General features: G+C 58.3%; 1 long non-coding RNA gene across 1 annotated transcript in view; it reads left to right on the top strand.

Annotated features, from left to right (window-relative positions):
• The first annotated feature begins 3,576 nt into the window (after nt 1-3,576).
• The window catches only part of LOC112642547 (uncharacterized), a 29,359-nt gene continuing 22,441 nt past the window's right edge, over nt 3,577-10,494 (top strand). The window contains exons 1-2 of the long non-coding RNA XR_003125312.3: nt 3,577-3,721; nt 4,665-4,800. This is a non-coding gene — a long non-coding RNA (uncharacterized LOC112642547). The remainder of the gene's footprint in view (nt 3,722-4,664; nt 4,801-10,494) is intronic.

Raw genomic sequence — 10,494 nt, 5'->3', positions numbered from 1 at the left:
ACTGTGGGCAGGTCACTGGCTTCCTCAGGGCCTCTTCCCGTAGTGGCTGAGGCCGTGGGTGGGTGCGCATGGGATGCCCAGGGACAGGGCATTGCCTCCTTCTCCCCTTCCCACTCCTGTTACTTCCGTTGCAGAAGGCTTGGCCTGGACACACGTGTCCCGCTTCCGGATCAGCCTGCCCAGGAGCAGTGGGGAAGTCCCCCAGCTTCTTTGAGCCTGCTTCTTCTGTGAGGTGGAAATGACTACATCTGCCCCAGCCACCAGATGAGACGGATCCCCAGAGGGTGGAAGCCGGGTGGGAGAGGACTCGGGGTCCCCTCCCAGCCTGGGAGTCACTGCAGGTTGAGAGGCTGCCTCCGGTCTGGTGTCAGTGTCCAGAATTCACCTTGGAAAGCCAGCTCCTCCTGGAGGAGCCTGAGAGCAATAGTGGGTCACTCCGGGGAGGAATTTAGCTTTGAAACCGGAGAATTAGGAAGTCTGAGTGGCTCAGTGGGTTAAGCGTCTGCCTTTGGCTCAGGTCATGATCCCAAGGTCCTGGGATTGAGCCCTGCGTCAGGCTCCCTGCTCAGTGGGGAGTCTGCTTCTGCACTTTCCTTGCTTGTGAGGAAGGAAGGAAGGAAGGACGGAAGGAGGGGCAGCCCAGGTGGCTCAGCGGTTTAGCGCCGCCTTCATCCCAGGGCGTGATCCTGGAGACCCTGGATCGAGTCCCACATCGGGCTCCCTGCATGGTGCCTGCTTCTCCTTCTGCCTATGTCTCTGCCTCTCTCTCTCTCTCTCTCTCTGTGTGTCTCTATGAATAAATAAATAAATAAAATCTTTAAAAAAAAAAAGGAAGGACGGAAGGAAGGGAAAGAAAAAGAAAGAAAGGAAGGAAGAAAAGAAAAGTAAGAAAGAGAAAAGAAAAGAATTCCAGTGGGACGGGGTGTCTACAAAGCCTGGCACGGAGGCTCCCGCCTGGGACCCTTTGGGAAGGGGGTGCCCTGAGCTCTGGTCTTGATCCCGCGCTGGGGGCGCAGGTAGGAGCTCGCCTCTCCCGGGGCCTCAGTTTCCCCCGCGGCTGCGCGGGTGGGGGGCCGCGTGTCTGCCCGCCCCCTCTGCCCTCGGCAGGCTCCGCCAGCAGCCTCTCCGCCAACCCCGTCCCCAGCGCGGTCCCGGGCACCCGGACCCGGCGGAGCCCCCCAGCCCCGCCGCCCCCGCTCCCGCCCCCGCCCCGCGCCTCCCCGGGCGCCCGCATTAAAGCGCATATGCAAGCCATGAATTATCAACTGAAAGGAGTCAATTACCGGCTCTAAAAACGAGTGTCTGCGCCCGGAGCGCCCGGGGCCATCCGCCTATTTACGGAGCGATCTCCCCCGCCCGGCCTCGGGAGGGCTCGGCGGCGAGAGCTGGAGCCCGACACCGCGCGGGAGAGAGCCGCGGGGACCCGGAGGTGGAGGCCTGGACCAACGCGCAGAGGCTCGGGCCAGGCAAAGGCGGCTGGGCTGGGTCCCTCCTCTCCCGAGAGTCGGGGGTGGGGGAGTCGGGGGGAGCGGGGAGCGGCCAGAACCTCAGAGGCCCCGTTTCCCCTCCCCCGTCTGTGTGTAGGGACCCTAGGCCTCCAGGGCTGGGGGAGACCGGACTGCTGGTCCGAGCTCTTGGGGGGGAAGGTGGGGAGCACAGTTCCGGCAGGAAACCGGGGAGCAGGCTGGGGCGTTGTCCAGCGTGGAGGTGAGCTGGCCAGCGTGACCATCAGAAGAGGAGGAGAGGTGAGGAACAGGCCCAAAGTGAGGCTAGAGTCTGACTTGGGGGTGTCTGCAGAGCCCCAGGATTGAGAGAGGGGTGGTGAAACCACCCTCAGTGGACTCTGGAAGTCCTGTCTGCCCCACAGGCTCTCACCCAAGCGGCTCCCTTCCCTGGAAATGCTTCACCTCCTGGCCTCTCCAGCGCCTGCACCTGCCTCAGCCCAGCACACACCCCGTTCTGTCGCAGGATCCAGGCCCAACTTCTCCAGCAGACCCTGAACTGGGGTGAGGCAGGGCCTTGCCTACCTGGGTCCTCTGGAGGGAGCTACCTGGAGCTACCGAAGCGTTTGTTGAACAAGTGAATGGAGGGGTGAGCTTTGTTGAACAAGTGAATGGAGGGGTGAGCTGGCTAGAGGGGACCTTGGCTTGGACTGAGGCTGTAACCAAGGCTCAGGGTTCAGAGGGCAGGGCTGCATGTAAAGCACTCTGTACAGATCAGTGGAAAGCTTCAAGCCACCCTCATGCTGGGGTGAAGTCACAGAAACTGAGTCCAGCTGTTGCTATGCAGGGCTTGGGGGAGAACAGGGGAGGGAGGAGCAGGGGCAGGAGGGTAGGGGTGGTGGTGGGAGGGGTGGTGGTGGGTGGGTTGGCGGAAGCTGAGGCCCAGCTCACCAGCACCAGTAAGTTGCAGCCAGAGCCCCCAGGGCTTGTACTTCTGGTTCTTGGCATCCTAGGCCTCTCCTGGAGGCAGTAGGGACAGGAAACCCCCAGGAACTCTGAAGAAGGAGCAGGGTCTGAGATGGGACAGAGGGAAGAGTCTGGGCTTGGGCATCAAAGCCTCTCCTAGCTGTGTGACCTGGGGCAAGTCCCTTCACTTCTGAGCCTCAAATTCCTTAATCTGGAACACTGGAACACTTTCTTTCTTTCTTTTTTATTTTTATTTATTTATTCATGAGAGAGAGAGAGAGAGAGAGAGAGAGAGAGGCAGAGACATAGGCAGAGGGAGAAGCAGGTTCCCCACAAGGAGCCCTGTGTGGGACTCGATCCAGGACCTGGGACCACACACTGAGCCGAAGATAAGACACTCAACTGCTGAGCCACCCAGGCGTCCCTAGGACACTTTCTAAGAATGTTCTCACGTGTACATAGCACTCTCCCAAGAGGGAAAGTAAAGAATAAGAACGGCTACTATATTGAGGCCTACAAGGTGCCAAGTACTATGATTAGTGGATTATCCCTTTCTGCCTCCCAACCACTTCCCCATGATGTGAAATCACTTTGCGGACAGGGAAACATGAAGAGAGACTGGGATTGGGAAGCAGTAGCATCAAGGGTTGAAGCCAGGTCTGATTCCAGAGCTTCCTTAACCCCTCCGCTACAGGACCTCCCAGACGAGGTCCAGTGTGACCCCTGCCCGGTTCCCTCAGCCCTGCCAGTGTGAATGAGCCCAGAGTTACAGAAGGGACAAGCTGCATAGTGGGCAGGACAGCTCAGGTCCAGCAGAGGCAGCCCCTTGGGTCCTGTTCCCACCATGGCGTGGGCCGGGCGTCTGGCCTGACAAGTCTGCAGCCCTACCATGCCATTATCGGGCTGCCAGAGGGGGTGTCTGCAAGCGCCAATGCTGGGGTTCCCGCGACCGCTCGCCTATTAGTAGCTGGTGGCTTCACAATGATTTATTGGGGCTTCTTCATTTCCCCTTGGTCTGCTATAAACATATTTATACCACCAGAGTGACCGATAAATTTCCCTTATGAATCCTGTTATCTCCCCCATTAACCATCCGTCACCTTTTATGCGGCCACAATGGGCCGGGCCAGGGCAAGGGGGCTGGGTGGGAGGCCTGAGGCCAGCACAGCCCATGGGCCCAGTGAACTCTTCACCTCCCCCACTGCTCCCCAGACAGTGGCCGTTGCTGCCTTGGAGCAGGATGAGGATATGGGCCTTGGAACAGACTGGACGGCCCCTTTGAAATGTGGCTTCCTCCTGGTTCTCAGAATAGGGTAAGTGCCTCTAGGGACTCACCTGCGTCTCTCCCCTGTAGCTCTGGCTTTGTCACTTCTAAGTGAGCAAGAGTCTTCTGAAGCTGCTGCCACTGCCCTTCCTCTTCTCTCTATCCTAAGCTCTCACCCTCATCCCTCCAAGGACAGCAGAAAGCTAAGACACAGATGTGGTGCCAGAGGGACTGAAGCCAGCACCCTGGCATTTGCTGAGCACCTCCTCTGTGCTAGGCACTTTGTATCTGTGATTTCCTGGGACCCTCACCGTGGATTACCATGGAATCCTGGAGCCAGACCGTTATAGCTCCGTTTGCCAGATGAGGAAATAAAGCTCAGAAACATTCAATGAAGAGCCTAAGGTCACCTAGCCAAGGGGCAGAGCTGTGATCTGGGGCCTTTTGGGTTGAAAGCTTGTGCTTCCAACTACTGCATTCGGTCACCTCTTCAGATGCCCTGGGCTAGGAGGGGTTAGTCCAAGAAGTCTGTCAGGGACAGGGCTGCAGGGCAGGGGAGAAAGGAGAAGAGAGGGGAAGGATGGGGCCTCAGTGGTAAGCTGGCAGGGAGAAAGGGGCAGAGCTGTGGAGGGGAAAGTGGCCTCGGGCCCCTATTCTCAGTCAAGCTGCTGGGAGGGAGGTGAGGTCTCTAAGAACCCTAAGCCACCTGTTCTGCCCACACTTGGCAGGACCAGGGGCCTGGCGCATGGTCAGGACTAGTAGACCACAGCTTGGCTCGGTCCTCAGCTTACGTCGAGGGCAAGGCCCAACCTTCTCTAGGCTTCAGCCTTCTTCCAGAGCCAAGGCATGCAGGGTTCTGCCCTTTGAATACCCGATATGTCGGCCTTCTCAGGAGATGGCTGTGTGCGTGTATGTGTGTGTGTGTGTATGTGTATGCATGTGTATGTGTGTGTCGGGGGGGGGGGTTCCTTTTCTTTCACCTTCACCCACAGAGTCAGCCAGAGCTGCTGAGAGCTCCTGGGAGTTAAGACGACCCACGTTCTCCAATGGAGAAGAATCTCAAGACTTAGACCAAAGTCTACCCTGAGTCCTGGCATCGCTTCTCTGGCCCAAGGAGAATGGGCACAGGTAGGCGTTATTATTCCCATTTTACAGATGGGAAAACTTAGACCCAGAGGAGGAAGGAATCTGAGCAAAGAACAGCCCTGGGTTAAGACTTGGTGACGAGGAGGGGACTCAGCAGCATTAGGGCCAGGAGGCCGCAGAATGGGGCTGAACAGGGGGGTGGAGTGTAGTCTGCGGGGTCTGGGGTGGCCACGGGTCATGGTGGGGAGTGGTCAGCTCTCTCAAGGATGTCTAATTACTCTTGTCTTCAGTAACACCCTGGTGTAGGGGTGGCTAGGGCAGCGTGGACTCTGGGCTTAGCACCCCAAGGAAACAGGTTCTCCCCTGACTTCCAGAAGGTGCGGGGAGGTCGGTCTGGCCATTCCCCTCCCTCCTGGTCCAGAGGGGGTGGTTCCAAGACCTAGTCCGTCTACTTGGCTCCCCCCACCCCAGCACCTTCAAAACAGCTGGGCTGGGAGGAAGGAGATCCGCCCTGCGACCCCAGCCTCTTCCCTTCCACAATGTCTCACTCAGCTTGCAGACTGGCGGCTGCCAGGCCCCGGGGACACCCTGAAGGGGGCGCCGGCTGGGAGCCCGGCAGGCCCCGCAGCCACACGACCACCTGCCCCGTCTGGCTCGATCTGGCTCCTCTCACCTGCTCGTCTTCCCCTCCTCCCGTTCACCCTCTGTATCCTCCCCACTGCCTGTCGGTCGGTCTGCGCGTCTGTCTTTCCCGGGGCTGGCAGCCCGCTCCCGTCCTCTCCGCAAGGTTGGAGGGAGGGGAGCAGGGCTGGGAGTGCGTGTGAGAGCCAGCCAGCAGGGCTCCCCCCCTGCTCCTGCACACTCACACACGCACACACTCTCTCCCTCAGTCATTTTCAATGTCATAAATTTCCCCGTCTCTCTCCTCCACTTGCTATTACCTGCGCCTCCGTCACCGCGCTCGCTCCCAGATGGGCTAGGCCATCTCCGCTCCGCAAATGACTCCGGGAGAGAGAGGCAGGGAAGGAGGGAGAGAAAGGAGCCGGGAGAGGCGTGGAGAGAAGGAGAAGGAAGGCAGCCCGCAGAAGGCCGGAGAGGGAAGCAGAGAGGGAGAGAGGAGCCCCCAGAGGGCTCACAGCCCCCCTTCCCCCTCCCCCAAGTACAGAAAGCCGCTGCCATGGGGCTCCGGGTGCCAAGGCAGGAGGGGCTGGGGCCGAGTCTAGGGGTGGAGTCGGGTCCCCCAGCTCTGCCCCCCACCCAGTGGCACTTGCTGCAAGTCCTGTCCCTCCACACACTTCCCACAGGCACCTGTGTGTGCCAGCGCCGTGCTAGTGGCGAACCAGACACCCGGGGTTCCTCCCGTGTGGCTCCCAGCCAAGGGGACACGTGGACCGGGAGGTGAACCCCCGGCCTTACTGTGTACTAGGCTTTATGGGATCCTCTGGCAGGAGGGGGGTGGTGTAGGGTAATCTGTGCCTCTCCCTTGGTATCTGAGTGGGGGGGCGGTGGAGGCTGTCTCCAGGAGCTGGCTTCTTGCCACCAGTGAAGCTCCCTCCTACATTCATTCATAGCTTCGCAGGAGCTCTTGGCTTCCTCAGGACTGGTTCTTGGGATGAGAACAAAGCTGGGAAGACTCAGTGGTCTGGGAGAAGGAGCTTGTCCGGGAGACCCCATAGGATGGAGAGTGAGGCGGAAGAGAGGTACAGGTGGGGCTGGTGTGGCAGGACTGGGGAGAGTGTGGACAGGGAACCCAGGGCGCCCAGACGCTGCTAGGAGGGACTCAATGAAACACCGGTTGGCTTTCCTGCTGCTACTGCTGGTGGTAGTATTAATGATGGCATGTGTGGGAGCTGCTCATGGTACTGGGGGGACTTGGACCCCAGGCCTAAGATGCTACCAGAACCCCCCCTCCTAGAAGGTTTCCTGCTTGTACTCTCAACACCTCTAATTTCTTGTAAAAATGCAGACGTGACCATATCACTCTCTTGGTTCAACCTTCTGATGGCTCCACATCTCACTGGAAGCGACCCCTAAACTCCTCACCCTGGTTCCTGAGGCCAGTCTGTTCTAGCACCATCCCCTCCTGCTGCTCCCCTGACTTCTCTCTGACAGGGCCCAGACTAGGCCCAGAGCCTTTGCACTCTCTGTTGCATTCCTCCCTCAGCTCAGATGTCATCTGCACAGAGGAGCCAACCCTGACCACCTGCCCCGTCTAATGATGGGTTACTCCATTAACTCTATTGTAGTCTTTTGAGTATTTATTTTGTGGCACTTTTTTACATTGTGTCATTATTTGTTTACTTACCTGTTTACTCCTTTAGTGTCTGTTTCCTCTGGTGGCTGGACCTTGCATGTTTGTTCTGTTCTTCAAAGACAGTAAGTACCAACGATGAGCCCAATGAATGATGGGACGAATGATGTTGATGTAGATGTATCCTCCTCACCTTGGTTTGGATTGGGATGGATATTGGGATGGATGAGGCCAGGCTGGTGGTCTCAGGTTTGCTGTCTACCTGGCAAATTTGAAATCCCAGTGTGCTAGATTCCATTCCAACAGGGAGAGGCATCTTGCCCTGGTACTAGGAATTTAACCTGTAAACAGGGTTGGGCCTCATCGAAGGATTTCCCTCTACTAGAGCCCACCCACCAGAGCCCCTCCATCTGTGGCAACCAGACATGCACCTTCACAGACACACAGATGCACACGCACACACCACAGGCATCCTTACACCCCTGTACAGAGCGGCCTAAAATAAGGCACACTCACATACACGCTCAGGAGCCCCCGTGGATGTCTGGACACACCAAGGCATGCAGGGGAGCAAGCCCCATTACCCATATCCCTGCACCCACCAGATACCACCCTACAGGTATATCTGTGAACAGACGTACCATAAACACACATACCCACAAACATGTACCAACACAGTTAACTACTAAGATGACATCAGTGGAGAAGACACCTGTTTGCTTGCTTACTGACGCAGGAGTCTACACCGTGGAGTAACAGACGGGCCTGTTAGCTGCCCTCCAGCACGGGTGCCCTATGTTGAGTGAGCCACACCTTCCCACCTCATTCCTCACCTCCCCGGCTCCACTGCCCCAGCCCTCGTGGTCTGGGGAGAGGCTTGGCGGGCTCCAGCAGACTCAGTCTGTGGCCAGAGGCAGGGCTCAGCTGGAGCTGGGGTCAGGAGTTGGTCTGTGGCCAAGGTCAAGGTTCACTGGGTGACTGGGGTCAGGCTCATCTGGGACCAAGGTCAAAGGTCAATCAGAAGCTGAGATTTCCTTCATGTCCTATGTCTTGGCTCACAGGTGTATCCCCCCCCCCCCAACTATATGCCATCCCCAGGAGCTGCTGGTGGGGACAAGACTCAGGGTCCTTATCCTGCGTGGGCCTCTGTGGCTGGTGGAGGGGGGGCAGGTGGGGACCGGCTGGGCAGATAGCTGTGAGGTACGTTTCCATCTCCGCGGGTCGGGCGGGCGAAGCCATTTCCAATCTGCTCTCTATCATTTTCAATATCATTAATCCCAGACACTCTATTTTCCATGCCTGCGCAGCCAGGCCCCCGAGTGTGCGCCGTGTAAAGTGACACATATTCATCACCGGCTCGTGGCGCCGGCGCCGACGCTGATACAATATTAGTGTTGCCCCCCCGCTCGGGGCCCGCTCCGCCCGGCTCCCCGATGGCACGAATCCATCACCTGGAGCCCGTGTCACTTTCCCCAGCAGCCACATTTGTTTGGGCACTTAGGAGGTAATTGTGGCACATTAGCTGGGGCGGGGAAGGGCGCTGGGTCCTCAGGAGGAGGGGCAGCCGAGGCATCTTCCACGGCCTGAGCCCACCCTGGCCTGGTGCTGCTCTTGGCTCGGGCTGGGGTCCCAGGAACCCGGGCTCTTGCTCAGCCTCGGAGGAGGTGGCTCAACGAAGGGTCCCATGTGGGGGAGGTGGACTTGGGCCCCAATCGGGAAGTCTCAGCAGGGTTCTTCCGCTCCCCTGTGAGCCCCAACACTGGGGCTTGGTCTACATGGGGTCCCAAGCTTGGAGGTGATGGCTTTGCAATCTTTTTTTTTTTTTTTTTTTTTTGCCAACCAGTCCATATCCTAGCCCTGGGACTCGGGATGTGGCGATCCCAGCCCTCCTGGCTCCATTTCAAGTCACATTTGGGAGAGGTCAGTGGGAGGGGGAGCAGGAAGGAGGTGGCACTGCCCAGCCCTTGAGAGCCCAACTGTGAGGGAAAATCTGGCACTGCCCTGGGAACCTGGGTCTGAGAGGGGGTGACATGGCCCAGCCCTTGGGAGCCCTGTCTGGATCTAGGAGGAGGAGAATGTCACCAGCCTGAGCAGTAGGGCACAGTGCTTTTGGGAAGACTGCCTGGAGGTGGTGAGCCAGACATCTAGGGATAGCCTCTGGCCACCGGGAGGCCCCGAGTGGCTGCGGTGCCGGGAGGAGCAGCAGCCGGGGTCACTGATCTGGGCAGAGGCCAGGCCGTGCTGGGGCCTGGGTTCTCCCTCCACAGTCTGCAGGGCTAACACCCATTAACCTCGTCAGCAGACAAATTGCCCGTCTTGTCAAATTCCCATTTAAAATGCAAACTCGATTTGACAGAGTAAACGGAGCGGAGGTGGGAGCGGATAATCCAGTGGAAGCTCATTAGCAGGGCCCAATGAGAGGGGCCTGCCAGGAGAGCCTAACAAACCTGCCCTGATGAACTCCCAGCCTTTTAACATCCCACCACCTGCTCAACGCCCTGACTTGCCCGCCCTACTGCCTAACCCCCTCAAGGGGTCTGGGGCGCCAGCTGCTTGCTAGCACCTCTGGGAAGGTGCATCCAAGAAGCAAACAGAGCGGGAATCAGCCTCTGCCCCTCTGTCCACTCGGTGGCCTCCGGCAGCAACAACAGCAACCATGTGCCCCCCGACCTGGGTTCCCAGTGGAACCCTGTACATATATTCTCCTCCCTGGCCTCCCCTTCCCCTGGCCTTCACTTCCTGTGAGTTGGTATTATTAACCCATCGACAAATGAGAAACTCCAGGAGGTTGCCCCATAGTAGGCAGGCCAGGCCGAGCGTGGATTCGATCCCCAGCCCATCAGACCCCAGTAATTTACACTTGAAACCACTGCACTACTTTGCCTTCCCGAATTGTGAATGGCTGTCCTGCCCTCTCCGCGTCCCTGGCTTCAGTGCTGTCACTAGCTGTGTGGGTCTAGGAAAAGTGACTTCCCTTTGAGCCTCATTTTTCTCACCGGTAAAAAAAATGGGCAAACAACTGCTGCCCAGCCCGAGGGGTAGGATAAGGAGAATTTTAGTAGTACTTGGTTTAATGAATACTCATTACCAACCCCCAAATATCTGCAGATAACTTAGCCCTAAAGGGAGGCGTCCTGGGGCAGGGGAAGGTCTCGCCCACCAGGCCACTCCTGTCCTGTGCTGCAGGCGCTGCAACCTGTTTCTAATAGTTGAAATATTGGTTAAGAGGCCCTGGAAGGCAGCCTCCAACAGCCAATGGGCTATTGCTCCACCTTGCCTCTGGGGCACCCTCGTGTCGCTCCCCCCGCCCCCAGATACTCATAGAGCCCCTGAACCAGACGGGGGCTGCACCTGTCCCGGCCCCCACATGGAGTGCCATGCTGTCTAGCTGTGCTGGGTGACCTTGGGTGGGGGTCCTCACTGGGTCTCATTGCCTGTTGCTAGCCTCACAGCAGGGGTCTCCCCACCCCCAATCTCTGTCCCCC

Source organism: Canis lupus, chromosome 15, assembly GCF_003254725.2.
Source record: "Canis lupus dingo isolate Sandy chromosome 15, ASM325472v2, whole genome shotgun sequence".
Lineage (NCBI taxonomy): Eukaryota > Metazoa > Chordata > Mammalia > Carnivora > Canidae > Canis > Canis lupus.
Note: the sequence above shows the minus strand (reverse complement) of the source record. Positions and strands in the feature narration are given on the sequence as shown.